At 36.6% G+C, this 27,538-nt stretch overlaps 1 protein-coding gene across 2 annotated transcripts in view; it reads left to right on the top strand.

The window, feature by feature from the left end:
* Positions 1-13,728: 13,728 nt before the first annotated feature.
* LOC145675453 (serine-enriched protein) overlaps positions 13,729-27,538 on the top strand; it is a 765,040-nt gene continuing 751,230 nt past the window's right edge. The window contains exon 1 of one of the 2 annotated variants that reach the window (XM_081745877.1): positions 13,729-14,046. The gene's annotated coding sequence lies outside the window, so the exon portion shown is untranslated. Of the gene's footprint in view, positions 14,047-14,143; positions 14,284-27,538 lie in introns of those variants that run through there. The other variant, XM_081745876.1, reaches the window with a different exon arrangement.

Here is a 27,538-nt window from a genome sequence, read left to right as displayed (position 1 = left end):
GAGTAGCACTTGTCGATTTCTGTTTTGGGTAACATTGTTTGAATTTTATTAGGCACGTGTTATATACTTGTTAATGACTTGCACCGATTGCAAGTGTGGTCAGTAGATTATGACGAAACATTTATTCCTTTATTTTGCGAGAATTGTTCTAAATTTTCATGAGAAACTTTAGAACTCTTCCAAGTGCTACTGACAACTCTAAATACATAAAGACATTTTAAGATTTTCGGTTTTCAATGAAGTTAGCAGCGACAATTTAAAATCGCTATACAATCTTTATTTATCCAGAACTACAGGTCTAACCTAACAAGAACTCTAGAACTTTTTGAGTGCTACTCAGAACTCTAAAAAATACCGATTTATTAAACTTTTGGTCGCTAACTTCATGGGGGTTATGAAATGCTTCCAATCTGAAGGAATCATTGGGATAATTTAATCAACTACTTCTATCACCAGCATTTTTTTTTGTGCATACGTATCTACTTGTGTGATATTTTTATCTATCTACATACATTCAAAAAATATACACACAGTATATAAATACACACACACACACACACACACACACACACACACATATATATATATATATATATATATATATATATATATATATATATATATATATATATATATATATATATACAGGGATACAGGGTAGTCAAAATAAGTGTTACAAGCCAATATCTCGCGAACTATACATCAAATAAAAAAAAAGTTAAGAATCAATGTACAACACAAATAGGGATGGTATCGAGACGAGACGAGACGAGACTTTGTACAGTCTCGGTCTCGTCTCGGTTGAAAAATAACGGTCTCGGTCTCGTCTCGGTCAACACATGCTTGTCTCGATCTCGGTCTCGATCTCGAGTACCAAATCTCGGTCTCGTCTCGAAAGTCTCGACAGTCTCGAAATAAATAGTGTGAAATTAAAATAGTGAAACTATTATTCTCGTAGAGTCTGTCGTTTCGCTTATTTTTTCCTTTCATTTTGACTTAGAATTATGGTATCGTGTAGCGGTACCTCTTCGTAGCTAATTTGCTAGTGCTAATGCTTTCCATGCGCGTATTCCAGGTTCAATGATCAGTGGATATATCACGCTAAAACCCTAATAGAACACATATTTCACTTTCAGCAATAGACTTTGTCTCATATAGCCTCAGAACTGCGTATACAATTAAACTCTATTAAATTAACTCCAGTACTATACAGTAGTTTATTTCCTTCCTTTGAATCAGAATGGTTCAATACCTCCTAACGCATAACGCAACACATAGCAGCACGAATGTACTTAATCGTACCGAAATTGAAATTTTACAATTTCTCATTTATTATTCAATACATTCTGCTTTGACTGTCATTTTAAAAACAAATTATAACGTTCATTATCTTAACAAATAGGGTAAATTATTACTACAATATACGTATTTTGTTTGAAATTGATGAAATGCTATATTACCATTTCCGTGTTTAATTGACACTTTATAACACGAACGTCTTGAACATTGTGGTGGGACCTACTACACTCATCTTTGCTATCTGAGGTCTCGAGTTGGATCACGAAACAAGTTAGATTCAAAGTCCGATGTTTCGCATAGTTCGCGTCTCATTTTAAGTGCTTTCTTTTTCTTATACAAGTTCATAAGGTCGTAATGCATTACGTAAGCACATATCCAGTGCCGTAACATAGATTAATCTTATTCCTGAGCTCTCAACGGTGCATGCAATCTTTATTCGAGAAAACTAATCTTGCTTCATTACGTTGAAATTTTATATTGATTAAAAAGTATTTGCGAAACATGGACATAGGGTAAAGTAAGGTATATTCGTGGTATAAGTAATTTCGTGATAGTTTTTTAAGCAACTGTAGCAAAGAAACTTATCCCAGTAAGATTTCAATTTCTTGCCACAAGATCGAGCATGGATCCAGTTTCATGTATAGGCCGGTGCCGTTGGGCCATGTGCACAAATAAGTTTGAAGGGAAACAAACAAGACAGAGGAAGGAGTATTGTTTACATTGTGCAGAAGATTGTGTCACGTCTGTTATTTTCATGAGATAACAACGAAAGCAAAACGAGGCATGTAAATATTGGTATTTGGTTTCATAACTGATATATTAGTTTAATTTTCTGCGGTAGTAGTGTGTCTGTGTGTCGCTTTTTAAACATTTTAGACTCTTAAGAACACAGGTAAAATTCTTAATGAATATTGACATTTATGGACAAGTTGCCAAGTAGCTTGAAATCAGGGCTTCATTTCTGCTAAGAAGGTCAAATTTTCGTAGTTATCGTGTTACAGGATACTAGTCTAATAAATATCACGTGTAATTATCAGTCTGATTCTTGTGTAGAGGCTATCACGAAATTACCTTACTGTAACGAAATTACCTGTCCTTCATGACAATAAAAATACCTCATCCACAGTATTCGCACATTAAATTAACTGCGCACGCAATTGAAAACTCCATCAACGATAAATAATTGCCCAAAGCTTGGATACAGCTATAGTCCTACGGTAAAGTAAATCAGGAGTCTCGCATACAAGACTGCTAAATCAGCAGGAAGAAAAAAAATTTCATTAACACTGAAAGTGAATGTGCAATTAAATGGTGGTGGGGTGAGTTCAAGAAAAGATACGGACTAAATTTGAGAGTTCCATTCAAAAGACGAAAGCAGAGACTCATAGGCAAAATATCTGAACGAACTTAGTCCTACTACTACTGACAGAAAGCAAGTTGGTCGACTGAGAAAGCTCTCGGTCTCTTACCCTGCTAACGTGCAAAATAGTAACTCTGCTGATCAACTTTAGAGTTCACGATCTTCCTATAACAATAAAGCTAGGCCTATCCGTTAGAAACAGGCAATTCGTGATGATGATTGGGAATGTGATGTGTATGGTGAAAGCTATGAAGACAATGCGCATGATAAGACAGGGGATAAGTGGATCCAACGTTCTTTCTGTTTAGTGCCATACCATGTGCGTTGTCAAAAGCAGGACGACAAGTCGGGTGTGTTCATGTGTTTATGTGTGATTCTTGCGCCACAACTCTCTCAACTTCTCATGAGCACTGACTGTTACACGAATTTGTTCAAACGAACTTCGTTTTTGTTTGTGATGGACCTAATCTGTGTGTTTGTTTCTATGTGTGATTTGCTATTAAGAATTGATGAGGCATATTTACATACCCACATCATAGTGGATAGGCCCTAGGTAGTCCTGTGAATTAGAGTTAGCGTATTTTGTGTATCAAACGCTTTATAACTGTAAGGCGCTTCTTTCTTGCTGATATTTCATTCCTATGTTCGATCAGCATTATTATATTGTACTAATTACAGTGTTATCACGAATATACCTAACCACCATCACGAACTTTCCTTACCTCTCACGAAATTACCTATGCATGTATTCATTTTATAAACTAACTTGATACACACTAAGGATTGTATGTAGAATAAACAATACAGCGGAACAGTATAAAGCAATGTATACACTATCTATATGCAGCCTTGCTTTTTGCTTAGATTTTAACTTTTAGTAGAAATATCGACTTTATAGTGATTTATCACGAATATACCTTACTTTACCCTACATATTATATAAGTATATAGGTAATTCGAGTTATCTGTATCTATTTTTTCTCACTCGCCAAAACAAGTGATTCTTAACTTTCTAGTTTTCTTTTGTATTAATTTTCGTAGGTTTGCTGCAACATTATGGATTGAATAGTCAAAAATATTTTTTTCACTCTATGATTTTCATTAAATTTTGGATCCATTTTTACCCTACCTTACTTAGTAAAAGTAATATATTTAGGCTAGTTTTAGACGGAAGTATTTATCGTAGCAAAAATCGTATCATCGATATCCTACCGTGTAAAGTAGCAAATGCTATAGCATTTCCCATGCCATGGCATATCGTATGGCATTTCTTGTCGATAGAACCTGCTCTATTTCGTAGCATTTTCCTCAGCATTTCTGGTCCGATGGCAGCGCCGTGGTGTGTTAAAAAGAAGCGTAAGATTTTGTGTCAACTATCCATGGTCTTTGTTTTGTGTGGGAAATTGAATTGTAGTAAAGAAAAATGAGTTGGAGGAGGGATGCTCTTTGCCCACATACTTCTTTGTGATTTTCGCTTTTTAATATGACCGGCGAGAACTGTTGTTACAATTACTATAGCTTTAGCTACCTCACGCTTAATTTTGGAGCCATAATTGCGCTCTTCTCCAGTGATTTGTTTGCTACGTCACGACAGATGCTTATCAAAATGCTACCGTTTAAAAGCACCATATACTTTGATGTCATAGAACATTATATGAGATTTTTGGCAGCACATCTGATACGAGAAATGCTACGATAAATGCTTCCGTCTAAAACTAGCCTTAGTCTTAGTTGAGGAACCGGTTTTTCGCATCTGTAAAATTACGAAATTATGACTTGGTTTAGTTTACCTCCGAGGTCCAGATATAATAAAATCATCACCATCATCATAATCAACCATTATCAATCCATTGCTAGATGAAGGTCTTTCCAATTCTCCACAACTATCTAACTTGGGCAATTCTTTTCCAGGTTACTCCTCAGTGGCTCTTGATTTCGTCGCACCTTCTTGTATGGGGAGGTTTCCTAGGCTGGTTTTGTCTTGTGGTATCCAGTCTAGTATTGTTTTCGTCCGTCGATCATAATTTCTTCTTGCAATACGTCCAGCACACTTTCCAGCTCATATTAAATTATTTCATTAGCACCATCAGTATTCATTTCTATATATTTGGACTACAAATAGTTCGAATTCGCTACTTTCGGAATACAGACACACTACTTTTTAATCTTCAGATCTGGCAACATTGACTGAATGATTTAAATCAACACAATGTGAGGACCCCCATTTGGTCTTGATTTCGGTTCGCGTGGTCCCGAGTTCGATTTCCGGTAGGGGTAAAGTTGAACGACCGAAGTGGTTCGGATTCCGCTATAATCATTAGCTCCACGTATCCTTTAGCCGCCCTAGCATAACTGTGGAACGTTAAACTAAAACAAAACAAAACAAAAGTGAACACTGTGTATTACTAACTGTAAGTCCTTGAATAATTGCATATAGCTATATGGTATAGATCGAGTTTGATGTGGTTGGTGGTCAAACTAAAGCAAGTGAAATGAAATTAGGGTGTAATTAAAGCTTTTAATTAAGCACGCTCTTAATCTAAAGTGTACACCAGGCCTAAGGCTTACGGAGATCAACTAGTGTTACTGAAAATATATAAGTTACATTCAATTTAAGTTACAATTTGCATTTACATGTATTGCTGGAACGAAGACTTAAACATTAACATTATAAGTAGCCCAAAGACTATGAAAAACGTCGTCTCTTGAAAGCATTCTTGCACCATGAAACAAATTACGAGTAATTTTAAAATATTTTGCAGTTTATCTATTTGCACATATTTAGAATAATATTTAGCAATTTATTTAAGTGGGCAACACTGCTTAAAATAATGTAACTGCGACTTGTTGTAATTAAAACCACCAAAAACTATTGTTGTAATGTTATAGAAGCAAAGGAAAGCAACTATCATTATAAAAATTTAATACAAATACGTCATTTTAAGCAGTATAACAATCACTACCAATGTGTTTGGTATCTCTGAAACGATTTGAAATAACAATTGTAAATGGCGTTATAAGCATTTGTCTTTTGGAAGCATCTGCATGATGAGACGTGATATGTCAGCGCGTTTTCGAAGTAGTCTTTAGAAATTTAAATTTTCCGTTTCTTGTAGCTTTGTTCCTTCATTCATTCGAAATATATTATACCATGATCACAGTATTTGACGCTAAGGTACAGTTGATGCGCATTGCACCGTCCATGCCATTTGAGTTATTAGAGATTTCCAAGTTACACTAAATAATGTATGGGCTATTGTGGTTTCGTTAAATAACTAAATTAGAAATATGTAATACTTTACGTAGCGCAATTTGAGAAAATACAACTTTATTTTGCTTTAGCAACATTGCTTGTTTATCTAGTGATATTCCAGAGTATCAAGAAAAATTTTCCAACTTGGTACAAAATTTCAGCATTTTTAATATTATATATATATATATATATATATATATATATATATATATATATATATATATATATATATATATATATATATATATATCGCAGATCCTAGGGAAGGGCTATAGGGACTATAGCCCCCTTTAACGCTCAGGTGTGCACTGGATAAAATAGGCTTCGATCCTACTTTATTTACACTGGATAAAGCGGCAAACCCTGGTTTAGCTTCTCCCTTGATCATATACTGGGTCCGTGGCTATATATATCCAGGATGGCCCATTTTAATCTTTCTACGGAGATATCTCGAAAACGGTTGAACATAAATAAACCGAACAAAAACTCAAATAGGAAATGCCATGGGGCACACTGAATGGTGTTATCGCGGCGCCTCCCGGGGCCGCCTTTCATGGAGTACCAGGGCCAAACTTTAAAATTTTAAATGGAAACATGGAACGAGTAATATCTCGTTCCATAGATCTTTAAAAAGTAAAAAGCGTTGTGGCAAAAGATTTTTCATATCGGTCACCGTATTCAAGATTGCCGCCAAAACATGGTGCCTGTATCTGATAAAACGTCCAGTACCACTAATATGAAAACAGTTGGAGATAAACGAACAATCAGAAAGTGAGACAGGAAAGGCATGGGGCGCGTCGAATAATGTTCTCGCAGTACTCCCAGGGCTGCCTTTCAAGGGGGCCAAACCTAGAAATTTTAAACCGAAATATGGGTCAAGTGATACGTCGTTGGATAAATCTTGAAACACTAAAGAGTGTTGTGGCAAAATATTTGTCATATGGGTCACCGTTTTTAAAATGGCCGCCAAGACATGGTGCCTGTATCAGATAAAACGTCCAGTACCACTAGACCCCTAATATGAAAATTGTTGGAGATAAGTGAACAGAATAAAACTCGTATAGGAAAGCACAGAGGGTATTTATCATTCCACGGCTCGAGTATAATGCAACGGAGGAAAAGATTATTAAAATATAATTGACATGATGCAAAAGAGGAAATGATAGAAAATTATCTTTCCGATCACTGTCCTTAAGTAGGGGAAGCGGGAATGAATGGTAAAATCTCAAATGAGAACCTCACCTTTATTTGCAATAGATATGGTTTGTCTGAAACACTTGTGTGTACAAATGACTGGTACTATAATGAATAAAAATAAGGTGAAATAATGTGAATAAAAATAAGGTGAAATTCGAGTTTAACAACATTTTACCCGCCTCTTCGTCCCTGATAATTTAACGCATTGCGTGCAAGATTTTTGGAACATATCTGCATCAGTATGTACCGTTTCGTTACTAAGGATCACAACTGAAATTACTGTTGAAAGTTATTCGGAATGTAGGACATCTCAGTGAAACTCATATTCTATCACATGAAAGAAAACAGAAGGAAAAGAAGCGAACCAATATCAAGCAGGGGACTGTTGAACAAAACCAACGTTCGTAAACATTGGTCTAAAATTGCATTGTTCGACAAATTTGTTTCGCATTTCAGTTGATTCATTTTTGTATCAAACCATTGCCCGCAATCAAAATGAAAGGTACCATTTAACAAGAATTTTACATTTATCTCTTATAAAAACACATTTCAAATAACTTTGTTTCGTAGATACAATTTGCAAAAACTAAGGCTCTCATTTGCAATTTCACCGATCCTTTCCACATCACTCACGTAGGGAGTGAGGTTGGAGCGATAATTTTCTAGGAGTTAGATTTCTTCCTTTCCATTATGGCAATTCCACTCTAATCATCTTTTCGACTGTTGCAACATTCCCGAGCTATAGAATGATAAATACCCTCGATGATTTCCTATTCGAATATTTGTTCTGGTGTTTTCATATTAGTGATACTGGACGTTTTACCTGATGCAGATACATGTCTTGGTGGTCATTTTGAAAACGGTGACCCATATGAACAATCTTTTGCAACAGCACTCTTTAGTTTCTAAAGATATGTCCAACGAGGTATCACTCACCCCATGTTTCCATTTACAATTTTGAAGTTGCGTCCTGGGCCCCCATGAAGAGTGGCCTTGGCATTTCTATTTGAGTTTTTGTTCGATTCATTTATGTTCAACCGTTTTTATATTAGTGGTACTGCACGTTTTACTGTATCTGATAGAGGCAACATGTCTTGGCGGTCATTTTGAATACAGTGCCCGATATGAAAGATCTTTTGCCACATTGCTTTTTAGTTTTTCAAGATCTATCGAACGAGGTACCACTCACCCCTTGCTTCCATTTAAAATTAAAGTTGGGCCCCGGGAATCCGTGCAGGGCGGACCTGAGTGGCAACGCAACCATATATATATACGTGCAATGGAAAAAAATTATCACAAATTTATTTCGGGAGGGGTTTGAGCCCGATAACCACCCCCTGAATACGCAACTGTACATGAGTCAACCGTTCTCATATTATCTAACACAGCAACAAAACAAATTTTGAGTGAAGGTAATTTTAGTATCTATCAATATCAATATTCGAGACGAGAGCGAGACTTTCGAGACTGACCTTAGTCTCGTCTCGGTCTCGTCTCGATTTATAGAGATCAGTCTCGGTCTCGGTCTCGTCTCGGTATTTGAAAGTCCGTCTCGGTCTCGTCTCGGTTTATAAATCTCCGTCTCGGTCTCGTCTCGATACTTCGAGACGAGACCGAGACGAGACCGAGGCTAGTATCGGTCTCGGTACCATCCCTAAACACAAAGGAGCCTAAAATGGGTAAACACGAGGTCCCACCGCCCCCCGTGTCGGGGGAGGGGGTGTACGTGAAATTTTCAAATGGGAACATAGGTCAAGTGGTATCTCGTTCGAAAAAGCTTGTAAAATTGAACATTTTTTGTAGGAAACAATTTTTGATATGTTGGAACGTTTCAAGATGGCCCCAAAAATGGTCCTGTAGCCTATCAGATAAAATTTTAGTACTTATAAATCAGAAACGGTTGAGTAGAAAACGATGAAACAAAAAAAAAAAAAAAAAGAAAAGAAAGAAAAAAGGAAAAAAGCCATAGGCAACGTTGAATAGTGTTGTCGCGGTGTCCCCAGGGCGCCCATCATGGTGCCCTGAGAACAACTTGAAAATATCAAATGGGAGTATAGGTCGAGTCATACCTTGTTTGATAGATTATGGAAAACCAAATAGCTTAGTACGAAATTTCTTTTGATTTCGGGCAAGCCTGTTTCAAAATGGCCGCCGAAAATGGTTCCATGTTCAGATACAAAGCACAGTGTTCAAATTGAGTCTTACAAGCCAATATCTCGCCAACTATGCATCAAATATAGTATATCCGTGTGTGTATGTGTTTTAGCGTATTTTTAATATGACAATTAATGATAAATAACCTTAAATTCAGAATTTTCATTCATTAAAAATTAAGTAATTATTATAATTTCAAACACATGTAGTAGCCAAATTACGTTTTGGATTTTAAGTACAAAGATTAAACATATTTTTCACCTCTATCGATCAATAGTAAGAAATTCGCAAAGAAGTCTCCTTCTGAACTTCCGTTACATTTCACAAAATATTTTTTACCGTAAAATAATCGAATTAAAATTATATTTATATGTTCACATACAGAATAAAAGTACAAAAGTTTACAATTATTACTGGAAATTGGTGCTATCACCCAGTGGCGTAGGGAAGGGGGCCCAGAGGGGCCGGGCCCCCCAAAGAGGTCCGACAATCTACTTTGGTACTTTGATGTTTGTAATTTTTTATATCTTTTAATGTTTATATATTTTTTTGTTCGTAATTTTTCTATGGGTACCTATAACAGCACTTGGGCCCCCCGCAAACACACATCCTGGCTACGCTACTGCTATCACCCATTTCGAGCATTTTAAAAACACATAGTTTCTAATGTATTGAAATTTAATTTCTTATCGATAGTATGAAACGTTGTAAAGAGTTGTAAATATCCATAACTGTTCTCCAAGTGGATTTGTATACAATCAAAGGTAGTTTTTTCAAATTTAACAGAAAGTCCAAAATAAGGCTCTTGAAAACAGCTTTAAGGCGTAATGTTGACTTTTGGTTGTTGTAATCGCAGCGACGCAACTAGGGTAGTTGTCACCCGGGGCAAGAACTCGTCTTAGCACCCCGGGCGACCAACCAAATTAAAACGCTCCCCGACTACACATGATATTGGCATCACATACTGTAGTAAGTCTCCTATTCCATTTTTCTACAATTGGTAAAGCTTGGTTTCTAAATTGCAGAACATAATCTAATCTTTACTACAAGATGAAACACCAACTAATTAATATTTGATTCCCAAATAATCTGAGAGTAGTATGCTTGAAATATCCTTATACTCAGTGGCGGCGATTGGACGTTGGAAGTGGGGGGGGGGGGGCAAGAGATGATCTGAATATTTGTATATCAATCTTAGTTTCCATGGTTGTTTCTAACATTGTTTGACGAAATGTTGGATAACTAATAGGATACTATCTTTCTCGGTTAAAATGCCGTATCGCACTTCATATTTTATTAAGTAAATTGACAAGAACAACGGAAGTAAGCTCCAGCCCTTGTACTAGCCTTTTGCACTCTTTAAACGAATAAGGTCTAAGAAAAGATTTGATTCATTGCACATGAACGTCTTAAAAATCTGTCTGAGAAAACTGTGTAATCAGACTATTTAATAACAAATTTGAAAAACAAATAAATAGGAAGAATAATTACACTATGTGGTCAAAAGTATCCGGACACCCCCAAAAACATACGTTTTTCATATTAGGTGCATTGTGCTGCTACCTACTGCCAGACACTCATTATCAGCGACCTCAATAGTCATTAGAGATCGTGAGAAAGCAGAATGGGGCGCTCCGCGGAACTCACGGACTTCGAACGTGATCAGATGATAGGGTGTCACTTGTGTCAGAAGTCTGTACGATAGATTTTCACACTCCTAAACATCCCTAGGTCCACTGTGTCTGATGTGATAGTGAAGTGGAAACGTGAAGGGACACGTACAGCATAAAATCGTACAGGCCGACCCTGTCAGAGATCGCCGAGAGTTGAAGAGAGTCGTAAAGTGTAATAGGCAGACACCTATCCAGTCCATCACACAAGAATTCCAAACTGCATCAGGGTCCACTCCAAGTACTATGACAGTTAGGCGTGAGATGAGAAAACTTGGATTTCATGGTCGAGCGGCTGCTCATAAGCCACAATCACACAGGTAAATGCAAAAAATGTGTAAGGAGTGTAAACATTGGACGATTGAATATTGGAAAAACGTTGTATGGAGCGATACCTTCGAACAGCGATATGTCACCTAAGACGTACCTGGAAGATTAATATTACAGCATCTACGATATCTGCCAACGTTCTGGAAGGCCATGGATTCCATTTCGGTAGAATTTGGTGGGCCGTGAAGTGAAGAAGGTATCAAGTGCATTTTGGACCTCTACTAGGGATTTGAACTGGCGTCCTCTAAGGTGAATGTCCAAGGAATGAAACAGGTGATAATCGGACGGTGCAATGTCCGGAGAGCACGGTGGAAGCAATAGTGATTCCCATCCAAGGTGTAGAATAGTGTCCCGGCCAGGGCCGTGCCGTGGGGGGGGGCGAGCGGGGCGACAGCCCCGGGTGCCGAAAAATTCAGGAGAAAAAAGGAAAAAAGATACGAAAAATTGTTCGGAATGTATGTATGGGGCGTGGTCGTATACTCTCGCCCCGGGCGCTGATTTTCCACGGCACGGCCCTGGTCCCGGCTCATCCGGGGCTTAACATTGTCCTGTAACATGACAACTTTGCGATTCAGAAGTGCTGAGTTTTTCTTGAACACGGCTCAACTGCTGACAGTACACAGTTGCATTGATGCTTTGACCAGCTGGTAGCAATTCCCGATGCACGATGCCGCGAGCAGTCCATCAAAAACTCAGAAGGACGGACCTTCTTCAGGTACAGCGCTGATTTCGGCTGTTTTGGAACCGGCTTATTCGATACTAACCAACGATGACGGCACCGCGGAGCTTCGTACAGAACCCACTTCTTATCACATGTCAACACTCTGTCCAGAAATGGCTCCCCCCTCAGACGAGACAGCGAATAACACATGTGTCTGCTCCATTGGCTTCTGGCCAAGAGCCAAATCACATGGGACCCATCGACCCAACTTGTACTGCTCCCCAACTTGATGGAGGAGCTACCGAACAGTTTCTCCACTCACACTGAATTGTAGTCCCAGTTCATCACATGCTTGGCCACTTTTCGCCTCAATTGCTGCCTGAAGATCTTCATTTTGTACATGTGTTGGTATTCTGGCACGTGGTGCGTCTTCAAGTGTTTCGTCACTGTCCTGAAACTTGTTAAATCACCGTTGCACTGTCCGCGTAGTCACGACACCCTCATCAAAGGCCTGGCATATCTTCCGCCTCGCTGCAACGGGGTTTGACCCGTTTGAATTCGTACAGCATATACGCTCTTATGGCGCTCTGTGGAGGTCCCATGTTTACTCTGTCCTTACGCAAGTTCACGACGTAACTGAACTGCGACAACTAGGTAATATGTTGTATATACCCACACCGGCAACTGACCTTCGCTTTATCTCCATTCGCATTCAATTCACGGTGTAAGGACCAATTGAACACAGACCTTTACAAAAAGCGACACAATTTTCTTCGTTACCTTTATAAAAAGAAGATAATATATTTTAGTAACTGTGAATTGTTGTGCAATTAAAGAGTTACTTGTGAAAGACTTTTTTTTTTTTTTTTTTTTTTTTTTTTTTGCGGAATGTTCTCTCAGTTAGTTTCCTGTAGCTTTCCTGTAGCAAATTGTATATGGCACTTTTTTCTCTATGAACCAGTAATAGATACAAAAGCTTTATATTTCCAAATGAAACTATATACACTAATTTGTTACTTCAAAAAAGTGTGTTTGGGGGGGGGGCAACTGCTCTCCTTTGCCACTCTAATCGCCGCCCATGCCTATACTCTTATCATAATAACTGCAAATCATAATGTTTTTGAAATTATATCAAGATGTGGATAAGTGTAGAATGAATCAACAGTCTGTTGCTTTAGAATGGAATATTTAATTATGACAAACAGTCAAGCTGTTGTCTCGAGTATTACACTTGGACATTTCACAAATCTCTTAAATTGGTGTGTTGAATGAAAACACAAAAAGCTGGAACTAAAATTTAACTTTCCGGGCTTTCCTGGCTACAGAGGCTTTTACAATGTCCTCAAGAGAGAGTTCGAAGCTAAGTTATGCCCTATGGATATGATCCTAAGGTTAGTTTCTGAGTTTTTTAAAAATGATTTTAGTTTACTAAAAATTCCTTTTCTTGCCTTATATTGAACATAAATATTTACCCAGTTTTGCGCCCAACAATCTTACACCCGCTGCACAAGCCCCGTTCCAGCCCCCCTTTCTTATGTCACTGTGCAATGGTCTGGCGAAGCAGCTTGATAAAAACAACAAAAGCTCGTTCTTGTTTGTAAAAAAAAAAAAAAAAAAAAAAAAAAGGAAAAACCTTGTAAAGGTGAGTGTAAGGGGCGCCGAATTCTACTTCGCCCCGCGCGCTAAAATCTCAAGCTACGGCTCCACCTACACCATCTCGACTGCCAGCACAATTATATTTGACTTTAAAGGGCAGAATTCACAACTTCGTGATTATTGCTCACAGCTGCATCGTCAAACCGAACTTTGATCTCCATCAGCATCAAACGCGGTAGCACGAGTGAAAACTATAGCGGTATGGTTAGAAAAAAGTGAGTACTGGTAAAAAGAAGATTCGTGAACATCACGCCGTTATTTATAGGATTCAATATAGAAGAAGACTATACGCAAATTGATGAGAAAAGGAACAAGTTCAAGGCCTTAAAAAAAAAGAAAAAAAAAGAAAAAGAAAAGAAAAATATCCACACGCTACTTTTGTGGAATTTCAGCTGGCGGCAATAACATCGTTTGTCTCTAGGAAAACTTATTTTGAACTGTCATGTCAGGCTAGAGACATCAACAGGTGAGACCTCACAAACTGTTACTAGAAATATTATTAGAAGTTACCTTTCATTAATTGAAATAGTTTTAGTGTACTACTACCGAGAATGTTCGAAATATTTCTTGCTGTACAATGTGGCAACAGCGGACTGGAGACATCAGACGTCACTACCGGAGAGTTTGTTGATTCCGGTATATTGTGTTTATTTGTGTGATTTCAAATACTGACAGTATAGTTTTTGCAAGAGTGTTGTAGTTTGTAAGTTCAGTATTTACTTTCAGTTATTTAACCTTCCATCTGGCATTTTTATCGAAAACTAATAATGATACAAATTTATCAGTATTTGGCGAAGTGCGTGTTTACAGAAAAGGGTAAATGGACATGCACCTGTTGATTCATGTGTAAGGCAGATTACAATACCGGTTACAAATAACTATCTAAAAAATAATTAAATCAGACATTGGCAAGAATAGAGCATGCTAGATCAAGTGTTCTTTAAGGCAGATAGAGCTTTTATTGTAGTCAAATAATGGTAGCCACTTGTTCTTAGTTCAAATCACCTGTTGCGTTAATGAGCTCGGTATAATGTATGCAGCAAATTACTGTTCATTATTTCTTAAGGAGTATAAAAGGGATAGACTTCTCAAGGCAGTTTTTTTATTTTCATATCTTAGAATCTGAAATTATACTCATTGATAATATCGAGAAGAAAAAACAATAAAACATTACGTGCAAGTGCAAGGCCATTATTTGTTGCTATTGGATCAGTTGTGTTTTTGTTGACATAGCAGACAATGTTTCATATGCATTTCAGATCAAATGTAAACGAATAATTGACCTCAATTATAATTTAATGTACAGGAGAAATCATTCGTGGGTGGTATGTCGAGTTCATATAATCGGCATTAGTGCTGTATCACCCCACATGAAAACAAAACGAAAAAAAAGTATTAATTAGTTTCTCCTCCAAAACACTGTGTTGTGACTAGTGTTGTAAAGGCCTTTAAAAAAAAAAAAAAAAAAAAAAAAAAAAAAAAAAAAACGGAAATTTTGGGTAAGAAACAAGTTTTTTCCCAAGCTTGGAAAAGTTGAGAAAAATTGAAATTTTCGAATATTTTACTACGTTATGCTTTTAAAATGAAAGCTATTTTATATTTATTAGTTCACAGTTAAGATCAGTGAGTAGTTATATTTCTTGTATTAGAATAGGGAAATTTTGTGGCAACAGATATACTTGCACCAAGTAATCACCGTGATAGAATGGAGTTATTGCTACAAAAGACACTAAAGTATAATCCTAGTCAGATTAATTAATATAGACGTATTTAAATTATCTTAAGTAATATTATAAACTTACCGTTTTACGGCAGGGAAGTTTTAAAATAACATGGCCAGAATCATTTCAGTTATAACCAGTGTGTTAAAATCAAATATATATTTTATAGAGATACGTGTCTTCCTTGTGCTGTGTAAAATTCCGGAAATTTTGAACTCATTACAAAAAATCTTTTGTTCGGAAATATTGGCAAAACTTGGAAAATATAATATAATCTCCTCTTCTGTTGTTAATCTTATTTGCTGTAACGTGTCTGCAGAATGTATACAATGTATTTCGCTAGCAGGAAATATATTTAAAGCAACAGCTTTTAATTTTACTTTTTAGTTTTCTGATTTCTGACAAAAAATTCTGGTTATTATTTGTATATTTTTCGAACAACTCAAAAAGAGAGATGATCTTATTTACATATACGCATATACGCCGTACAAGTGAGTAAATTTGAGCAGCGACAAATATATTAATGAATTTAATATGTGTAACTTCCGTTCGTTATTATTAAAGACTAGCAGAATACCCCCTTCTTCGCACGGGGAGAATACGTTTCATTTTGGGTATAGGGAACACCAAAACTGTCACTAATGAACTTAGGGATCCCAAAAACTATGAATTCGACACTAGTATCAGTCATTTTCAATTACTTTTACATGTCACCCTCCCCCTTTACTAGTACTAATGGTGCTGAATCTGGATTTAAACAGCTTCGGAAGTGTTAATGTTCATCTCAAAACCCCTAAAACTATGGATTCGACACTAATATCGGTCATTTTCGATCATATTTATATGTATATCTCCTCTCCCCCCAGTTACGGTGATGAATTTGGATTTAAATGGCATCGGAAATGTCACTGCTCATCTCAGCGACCTCGAAAACTATAGATTTGACACTAATATCGGCCACTTTCAGTTATTTATATATATATCTTCCTACCCAAGTTGCGGGCCTGAATTTGGATTTAAAAGGCATCTGTAGTGTTACTGTTCATCAAAGCAACCCCAAAAACTATGGATTCGACAGTAATATCGCTCATTTTCGATCGTTTGTATATATAACTCCCCTCTCCCCAACCCTCAGGTCACGGCGCTGAATTTGGACTTAAACGGCAGTAGAAGTGTTACTGCTCATCTTAGCGACCCCGAAAACTATGGATTCGACACTAGTGTCAGTCGTTTTCGATCGTTTTCATATATATATATATATGTATCATCCCCTTCTCCCTCTCTAAAGTTTTGTCGTTGAATTTGGATTTAAACTGCATCGGAAATGTCACTGTTCATCTCAGGGGTCCTGAAAACTATGGATTCACACTAATATCGATCATTTTGCATCATTTTTATATAGTCTACCTCCTGCTCCCCCTAATTTGCGGCGATAAATTTGGATTTAAACGGCATCGAAAGTGTCACTGTTCACCTCAGTGTCCTCGAAAACTATGGATTCGATACGGATATCGGCTATTTTCCATCTTTTTTATATAACTCCCCTTCCCCCAAGTTGCAGAGCTGAATTTGAATTTAAGCTTCATCGGAAATGTCAGTGTACATCTTAGCAACCCGAAAACTATGGGTTCGACACCAAGATCGGTAATTTTCAATATATATTCGCACTTCCTTCCTCCAAGTTGTACCTTCAAAGTGAAGTGCTAAAATCCACCCCAGGCCCTAAATTCATCCATATTGAGAATTTTTATTGAGATCAGTCATACAAATATATTCTCTTTCATTTATATATATATATATATATATATATATAGATAATTTGTCGCAGTAGAAAACAGGTATGTGTTTACTTACAAAATTGTGTACATAAAGTTTGTAGTAAATTCTGTATTTGAATATTAAATGATAGTAATTATATATCTAAGTGTATGAGTAATAGAGAAATTTGTCTAGTACTCTTTCTTTTAAGAAATAATTTGGTTAAAATTAACAAAATTTCACCAGATCAAAGAGCACATTAAGGACTCGGTTTTATTCAAGAGCCCTATTGTTTCGAAACAGAAACGCTTCATGATGGTGGATGTGTATGCAATTGTAAGAGTTCTGTAATTAATGTACAACCAGAAGTAAACGACTAAAAGGCTCATAAAGGAAATGAGTACAGAGTATTAATTTTCAAAAATAATTACAATCTTATTTTCGAATACTTTTTTTTTTTTTTAATATAACGCTATATTGAAATTTTTCACGCGTTCGAAAAAAAAAAATTACTAGTAAAACTAACTTAATACAAAGATTGGTTATTTTCCCAATTTTTCCGGAAAGAAACCGAAAAAACTTTTTTTTTTTTTTTTTTTTTTAATCAGAAGGTTTGAAATTTCCGGAGATTGTACGACTAATTGTGATCCTGGCTCACTTGGTAGTGATCATTGTTCGAAATACAGTGAGGTCTTGTGGAATAAAAAATAAAGTGCATAAAACACGAACCAACTTGTGCTAGGTGGCCATTAAAATGCATGGGTGCTATCTAACCGAGTAAGAACACTAGTGTAGCCGGGGCGCTCGGGCTTCAGTGAGGGGATGCGTCCGTACAGAACAGGCGAATCCGCGGCGGTGGGTGTACGCATGAACGAGGATAGTGGAAAAACAATTTATATGGCGTAAAATGTATTGCTTATGTGTTGCACAGCTTGGGGGGAGATACCGGTACTAAATACCATTCAAAGATGTACCAAAATATACTAAATTAAGTTAGGTTAGATGTTCCTCTTCTTTTCTGTAGTTTCAATTCGTTTCCACACTTACGACAAATTGTTTGTCTGTTTAGAGACCATGTCTTTCACTCAACAACTGACGCTCGTTGGTTTTGTATGACTCATTAAAACTCAAACACGATATGTTACAATCTTGTCATTTACACACTCCCTTTCCCACCAGTAAATCATAACAAGTGTACCTCTCCGTCAAATAGTTCGTCCACCACATACAGTGCCGCTTACAATATCAGAAACAACTAACAACAACAACCATTTTTTTCTATTACCCTCACCTGACTTTCACTTATTCTTCCTCAAAAAACAAAATAAATTCTCCAGTTCACCCGATAAATTTCCTAATATTGGTCCGGCGATACAGCACTTAAATCTTTTATTCATACAGTGAATCACATGAAATACGTCAAGCTCATAGATCATACACATCACATTATTACAGTATATAAGGGGCATATATTGAACTTCATTTAAAACAATCTGGCAATTTGTGAAAAGGATAGATTATTATTGTTTGTTTGTTGAAGTTTAGCATCCATTTTCAGCATCGATGCTATGTAAGACGTGAATCTACAATTCAAAGTGCAATCCGAACTACTGTGATGCTTTAAAATTTTAAGGACCCGAACCCAGAACCACGTACACCAAAGAAGCGCCCAACAATAAATATTATCTTAAAACTGTATTTTCAGTTCAGTTTCGGCTTTATTCCCTGTCGCGGTGCTATCCTGTTTTACGAATCCATAGATTTTTAAAATTTACAACATGAGTACACTGGGTTTTCACTATTGCAAGTACTCGCACACCCACCGTTTGTGACGCGCCTGCTTCCTACGGATGAACTCCCTTGCAGGTCCACCAGTTTCGCCCTGCCTTACGCTGATTAGATACAATTCTTGCTTTTAGTTGCCACCTAATACAGGTTGGTTGATGTTTCTAGTACTGTTGTTACAGTGTGATATGTCTGCACGCTGTATTTGTACCCATAACGATTAAACCCTTCTAAAGTGATTGTGCGCCTAGAAATGCAAGTCCTCCCATTAGAAATAATTCATAAGGTAGTTGCAGTTCTTTTTGTGATGAAAAAGAAAGAGTGTATAAATCACGAATACATCTATGGGTCCGTAAAATAGGACAGCACAATGAGTACGTTTCACGTTGATTTAAGAGACCTCTCGTATTTTTTGTTTTATCCTAAAATTATAATATTTAAATGGAATACGTTAGGCAAGAAAGTGGGACTTTAATGGCTCAGAGATAGAGCGCTGTTCTTTGGCTCGTCGATTTCTTGATTGATTCGAGCTCCCGCTAAGTGAGCTTTGTGGTGGACAAACACTATGTACCGGTTTTAATCGGGGTTCTCTCGTCTCCCTGAGCCCCCCGGCGTAAAATAATAGAACGTTAAACGTAAAAACAAAGTGGTAATTTTCAAACTTTTTTAATCGGACCGACTTGAATTAGATTATTATATAAGGGAGATTACGTGAATACTATCTAGGTATTAATATTTGTGGATGGCCATAGAACGTTTAGCAGGTACCGTTACTAAGAATAGTGAACGAATATCGAGAGTTTTTTTCTTTTATCGGTATCAGTATGTCTTGTTATTCACTTTACCCTATTTCCCCTGCCCTCAGACATACATTTGGGACGTTAAATTATAAACGTCACGTTTCTGAAACACCACAACATACCTTTCAGAAATTCTGAATCTGATGTCATGTCAGAGATTTGAAACAAGTTTCTCGTATTAGTAAATCTTGGGAAGTAGGTTTGGAAAGTAGATTTAATTAAATTTTGTGAGTTAATGAATAGAGGAAATAAAGATTGTTGAAAATTTTATTTTCCAATTATTGGTCAGACTCAGAATTTGGTTATATATTTCCTCTATTCTTTTTAGCGTTGCATTTTCGCTTAATTGTTAATTTTCTTCCAACACATTACTACATGAGGAATTTTTAATGATGAAGCTTTGCTGAGGTACGGTGGCCCATGGTGCAGCGTTCAATTCTGATGCTAGGTTTCCCTGGTTCGGTCTAAGGCGATGAAAATGCAATCTTTAAGTTTTACGTCCCACTTTATGCCGGCTAGGCTAAAGGAGACAGTGACGATGTGAAAGGAATGAAATGGTGGAATGAAAACAGTGGAAGGAAACGCACTCACACGGTGTTTGTCCATCAGAAAGTTCACTTGGCGCGAGCTGGGATCGAACCAAGGAGCCCATGTACCGGAGGTGAATGCTCTGAGCCACTGCGACCCGGATCTCAGGCGATGTAAGCTTGTTGTAGACAACACCGTGTCTATTTGTTTTCTCATAATGGTTTTCAATTTCGTCCCACGTTTTCATTCCATCAGTTCCTTTTATAATAAGTTACTTTCATTAATTACCAGTGCTTTTTAGGCTTAAGACATAACCATGGTACATAAAACTGAAAGATTTAATTATTTTCATTATATTTCATTGCAAATACTTTATGTACTATAATCGGAGTCTTGCTGGTCTGAAAGTGTTCGTGTTTTAAATGGTAATTAATCTTCTGCAGTTTTTCCTTTTCTTTTTCATCCTTTCTAGATATTTATAGTTCGCGTGTTACGAGTTCTTCATAATACGATGTATAGATCTGCTTTATACTTCATAGTAGGACTGTTGTGCATACGACTCTGCTTGATTTCTACAAGGATGAATCATAAGTCCTTCAGTATTCTGGTATACAGTATACTGTATTTATTACACTATAATGAAAACAGGTTAACATTCAAAGTATAGCCCTCGTGTGTCACTGTCTGCAGTTATCTTCCTGCCAGTTCCTCGAATCTAAGATTTCTCCTTAGAGGCAAAGAAGTCAGTCACTGCTCTATCCATCTCCTGCTGGTTGGTAAAGCATCGTGATTTCAAGAAGTGTGCCATGGAGCGAAACAGATACTAATCCGAAGGGGCAAGGTCAGGATTATATGTCAGGTTCGGTTCCTGAGTTCCTTATTGCATTTTTGGAACCGAGTGTGGTTTTGCGTTATCATCTTGCAGCAAGACGTGCTTTCGGTTCATCAATGCAGGACCTCTTTGACATATTGCAGTACACATCCGTTTCAGCTGTTGGAAATAATGATCAAGATTGATGATACGACCGTTAGGAACGTACTCGAAGTGAACTTTTTTGTGGTTCCACTACACACACACACACACAGTATGATATGATCGAAACGGATTTTTTTAATGACTGGTTCTGAAATCGGCCAAAACTAGGTCACTGTTTTTGCACATTCCGATTTGGAAAAAAATCCTTTCATCGTTGCATGTGACAGTCCGTTTCAGAAAACGCACATCACGCGGATTTTGCAGTGGTTGTCGGAAAACATCCACTCTCCTCTGGCTCTGAACTGGGATCAACTCGTGTAGCACAATACTGCAGGACGCACCACAGTGGACTGCCGAATTGATTTGACAATCGTGGTGTGATGGGGGATGGAGTTTCCTCAGTGGCGTCACGTATGACCTCAAATCTGTTATCTTGAGGCAGGCGGACCTTGGTTGATCTTCGACATTTTTATAATCTGCACGAAATTTCTGAAACGAATAAGTTGCTGTAGTGTAGTTCATTGCACCTTCTCCTTTTTTACGGCAAATGTTTTCGATTGATCCCTCAGCGCTATGCCCGAGTTCGAACTGATAAAGTAACAGTAGATGTATTAGCCTTGTCGTGAGTACTCATTGCCTCTGCCATTAAAAACTGACTGAAGATACTGACGAAGTGGTGGCCTGTGAGTTCAGTAGTTCGCACTGCCTCTTGGGTTAGTTTGACCATATCCTTAGTTTGACTGTATACCTACGATCGATCACGACGTATTCAGTATACATGCTGTTTCGGTTTGTAGTTTGAGTCTAGAACCTTTGATGTCGCTCTTCATTGTAAGGTAATAGGAGAACTACTTAATTAAGAAGTAGAGGAGTACGGGCCAAAAATTCCAAAATAATTGTGTAGAGAGAAGGATGCGCCGATCAAACACTCTGTCTGACCAGTCATAACCTTTGATTAAGACAGTGAATTTAATTTCTCATTGTAAGTCAAAATGGTATTAAGAACTTGTGCAGATTTTGTAAGAGTAAGCGTGACAGATACAAAGAAATACAGTAGGAAGAGCATATTTTGATGTATGTAATTGTATGCAGTTAAGTCAGAACAATTCCCTGTTAAATCATCAATCAGCTTGGGATCAATCTTGCAGTGATATTTTATATTCTGACCGCTGTCATCAGTGTTTGGAAGATGCGAAAAGCTTAAGTTGATTTGTGAAGAGGATTCGAAATTACAGGCCCCCCAAAATTATCAAAATTGACCCAAAATGGCGTGAGTGACATTTGTTCGATTTGCATTTTCGGCTAACCTAAAGGACCAAGGATGTTGGTTAAGGCATCTTCCTAAAGCTTATGAAAAGAGCTTTCAAATGGTATAAAACACTGTAGGTTTTATTTTATTTTTTTTTTAATATTTTTTCGAAAAAATCCGAATTTTCAATTTGATTTTCTCAAAATGCCATATTTTCAAAATTTTCAAGAAAATATTTATAAAACAACATTCAGACTTGAGGGTTTCCATTTCCAAACGTGAAATTGAAAATCGCGTTAATTTATGTTCTTCATTAAGAAAGAAAAGAAAGAAAGAAGTAAGGATGTAATAAATCAAATTAATAATGTACCATAGTGTCAAAAAAGAACATTGACCAGGTTTCTCTTTATATTTAGGAACTGCTTAGAACTTTGTTTCTTGAGAATTTGAAAAGGCTTTTTCGGTTGTCAGTACATCTTTGTCAGGCAAAGTATATAATTAGCCTGTTGGGGTCATATAGAGTTCACCTTATACAGAACATCTACTGTACAAATCCAGAGAGCAACTAATTTCCCAGGATATGCAAAAGGTCATATGAGCCAGCTGAATAGAGAAACGGCACTTCCACTTCATCTTTCCCCAAAGTCACTACCACCTGTTGTTATAGATTGCAGTTCTGTATCCACTTATGTCTGCCAGTGACAGCTTGTGGTCGAATTTGGTACGTGTCTATTCCAATGAACCCAATATGAAAAATCTTGACAAAAAGTTTGGGAGTATCTAAGCTGCAGGAATGAACAAATGAAATTTCTGTCTCAGAAATAGTTTGGGTTTTGTTAAAGCGATCTTCTGGAAATGTTGTTCTTGATTGATGTAAAATGCACTACAGTAGAACTTGTCGTTGCCCAGTCATGATGCTTCCAGAGTGAAGAATTGTATTATCATATGGATGCTACAAACTTGCTCGGGTGGTAACCTTTTAATTATTCCACTAATGCCATTACAAGACCCCTTTCCATGGGCTGTTTACAACAAAATGTCATTCAGTATCATACCAAATCAGTTTATGTAAACATAAGTTTAAAAAGTTTCTTTTATTCTAGCACTGGTCACTAGATACACCTGAATTGTAGTACTGTATATCTCTTTCGGTCTATGCTGTTCTCAGGAACTCGATAAGTTTCTTCTGGAATATAGCCGCAGTGTTGTTGGAAAGCAGGGCAAATGGAGGGCCAAAGAAACTATTTGAGGAGCATTTATTCTTTTGTATGTCGAGAAGGATAGTTTTATATTATTTCATCTACATTACAATAACGCATGTATGGGACAGACTTCGTAGCAAGGGGGTGTGCGCTACGTTGTCCCCCTCTGGCATCGTCACTGACTATAAATGCATTGACAATGAGTTTCTCATTAGTCCAGTGATACCTTTGCACCTTATCTTGTGACACAAAATTATTATTTCCATCCATTTTATAACAAGAACCAAATTAATCAATTTTCATCTCCGCGTTTGGAAGTGGAGACTCTTGTAACAAATAATTCAATGCTGGTTCCAAAATAAAACGTCAGAGATACATTCATAACAGTCCAAATATTTTTTAATCAGTTTTTGAAAATTTTCAAAATATGTTTTTTTGAGAAAATCAAATTATTTTTTTTCTTCGAAAAACAATTAAAAAGTCTATAGTGTTATATACTAGCTCTTTTCATAAATCTTTAAAATGACCCTTAACCAATATTCCAAGTCCTTTAATCAGCCGCAGTCCTTCAATCAAACAAATGTCGGGCATTCAATTTTTGGTAAATTTTGTTAACTTTGGGGGCCTGTAGTTTCGAAACCAGTTTACACATCAACCTGAAATATGTTTGCCATTTTCCAGTGGTACTAAGAACTGAGCGAAATATGATTAAATCTGGGAAAGTAAGGTAAAATTTGGCTTTACATTGTTTTCATTTACGTACTTCCTTTGTAGGCTGTAGTGGGCAAATACCGTGTGCGTGGGTTTCTTCGGGGTTCTCCCGTTTCCTCCCACTTTCTTCATCTACCATTTCATTCATTACTCATCATCACCGTCTCCTTTAGCCTAACCGGCATAACTGTGGAACGTAAAACTCAAAGATTTCATTTTTCTAATGTGTAGATAAAATAAAACGTAAAAAATAATTTTCAGAATTGCTGTATATCATCATCATAGGTATTCTGCCATTATTGGCAGCTCACTTGCTGCAACAGAACCTTCCATGCTCCACGGTCTCCCGCTAACCTCTTCGTTTTCACGTACGGTTTTTGTTTTTGTTTTGATATCGTCCCTCTTAACTGTAGTCTCCTATGCTCCCTCTTTCTCTTTCCAGCCATCATACTCTCCAGCACGTCCTTCATGATTCAGTTCCTTCTTAGTCAATGTCCTAACCAGTTTCTCTTTCTCTTCATAACAATGTCTAAAATTGTTCTTTTCTCTTCCAAAATTTCTAAGACTCTCTCATTCGTTTTCAGCTCGACGCATCTAATTTTCTTCATTCTTCTCCACATTCACATTTCGAAAACTTCCAGTCGTTTTTCATAATTTTTGCGTAATGTTCATGTTTCTGACCCATACTCCATACGAAGCATTTTATAAGTTTTTTTTTTCTCAGCTCTTTGTTCAAAATCTCACAAAATAGATTTTCTTCTTCCTAAAGGCTTCTTTAGGATACATAAGTTTCTTCGTAAAGGCGATGTTTATGGGAGAGGTTATTGCAAAAAAAAAAAAAAAAAAAAAAAAAAAAAAAAAAAAAAAAAATTTTATTCAATTCAATACTTAGTATGTAAATGTTTTGGGCCTTTATGCAACATTTCCAGAAAGAAAACTTGTCTCTTCATAAAAGTAATTCGGGTTGCAATACTAGCAGCATATAAATTTAGTCCATATAGTTCAAAAGTAATGATCTCGTAGACTGCACAGCTGCTGAAAATGTATTCATTTATATTTTAGTGCTGCACTTGTGGATTCTACAAACAGAGGAATGAACAGCTTATTTTCTATTCATGTAGAAAATTAAGCGAATATAATCGAAACTGAAAAATTCATATAGGAATTGCGAAACATGTATGAAAAAAATGCGCACTGCGAAATAGTAAAATAAAACTATAATATGACTATAGTGGTAAAACTATAATGGTAGTAAAATAGAACTTTAATGGTTGTAAAAATCACGAAAATATTCCATGCAATGACACACTAGATGTTATGTGCCCAATTTTCCCTGGATGCCTCATCTCCAGAATAGGTGACATCGAATAGTCAGCATGAACACCAGACCTGGGTGTTTGCGGTTCTTTCTTGTGAGGTCATCTGAAGAGTATTGTGTATTCAACAACTGAAGAACTGAAGGTGCGAATACAGTGAAAGATTTCGAAAATCCCGATAGAAATGTTACGTCGGACTGTGACAAGTTTTCGCAATCGGCTGGCTGCGGGTGGGCGTCGAAATGGAGAACGTATTTAGAATGTCATTTCGAAAAATTGAAATTGCTGCGTCTAGGAAATGCTAAATTGTACATTGTGTAATAAAAGTAAGTAGCCTTTGTCATAGCATGTAGTATTTTCGTGACTTCACTACCCGATTCACTGGCGGACATCTTACGCGTTATCGCTAAAAGATTCATCAGATAGGAGGATATATATATATATCAAACTTCACAAGAAAAAGACATGATAACGATATAATCTTATGAGTGCTTAAAATACGCTAATTATACAGTATACACTGTATATAGTAGTAACGAAAATCGAAGTAGTCGGATTTCCCTGTTAGTGAAAAAAGAGCAACAATAGGAGTGTATATGTAGAAAATTTTTAACAGCTTATATTCCCTGAACGTAATGTGACAGTAGTTTTCGAACATCTATAAGAAATTTATTCATGGCCTTATATCTTAACTACCCAAATCTATGAATCTTCGTGTTATTTGAAAACTAAAGGAATTAGGAATTCCAGTTGGATACTGTGTAAATTATTTAATATAATCCTATTTATAAACGGTAAATATCTCAGTGTGCCACACTAATTCCGTATAGTAATTGCGCTTTGCTACTTGCGTTGTCACTTGTCTAACGCCAATATATGTCACTAGTGTAGTCAGTTTTTGATCTAAAACTATTCTGACGATTTAATTACCACTTAGAAATTGTATTGTTTTAATTTAAATTTAATTATTTCAAAATAGAACAAGGGTCGTAAATATATTTAGATTTGAGTATTAACTTTTATGTAACAACATGTTGGTTGTTGTAGAGGATTTAATGAAGTACGATTTTAACATATAGTGTACAGCGGGCGGAAGGCTCAGGTGCATCGACCAGTAATATTGTGCAAGAAGCTTTCGGTTTATCTGATTTACCAAGTAAACTATTTGTCAGTTGAATTAGATTGAAGTACATTATGAGAATTACGGGAACTTTTGTATCAGCCAATTTCCGATTATATATGGTGAGCTCCATCACCTTCCTCGGTCGATACGTTAAAAGTTGAGATGACTTCATCCTTTGTGAGGCAACTCTGTCTGTGTTCCAGAAACAAATGTTTGTCGTGATTATTATTATTACTATTATTTTAGAAAATACAGTGTTGTCAGTTCTCAGAAACTAGTGCTGCTTCATCACTCTACAACTTATAATAGTTTCTGTTTGCTGGGAAGAATTAAGGTGCGAGAACAGCAGAAATCTTACACGGTGAGACAATTTTATTTTTCAGTAATAAGGGAAAAAAATTGTTTCTGAAACGAAAGCTAGAGTCACAGTACTAAAGAAGAGGAAGTCTGTAAAACTTTCAAACTACCGACTGAAGAAGGTGAGAGAGCTTCAGAGTATTATCAGAAATTGCTTTGAATGATAACTATCTCAAATCAGGTTAATTCTTTGTCGTTTTCGCGTTTTCATACTTTTTAAAAACCTTTCTTTACTTTACCACTTCCTATGATTCATCATCATTATGATTAATATATTTTTAAAAATTCTGTAACGTGCTGACCAGTTCTTATCGGTTAGTACTGACTAAGACTTTTTTTTTTTTTTAATTTTTGAACTTGTTGGCCATTCAAGTGTGAAAATCACAGAAAATGTTATGTTAATGGTGACTTCAGAGTTTGATTACTTAGATA

Source organism: Thermobia domestica, chromosome 18, assembly GCF_964235325.1.
Source record: "Thermobia domestica chromosome 18, izTheDome1.hap1.1, whole genome shotgun sequence".
NCBI classification, from domain to species: Eukaryota; Metazoa; Arthropoda; class Insecta; order Zygentoma; family Lepismatidae; genus Thermobia; species Thermobia domestica.
The sequence above is the reverse complement of the archived record's forward strand: the minus strand, read 5'-3'. Positions and strand labels throughout refer to the sequence as shown.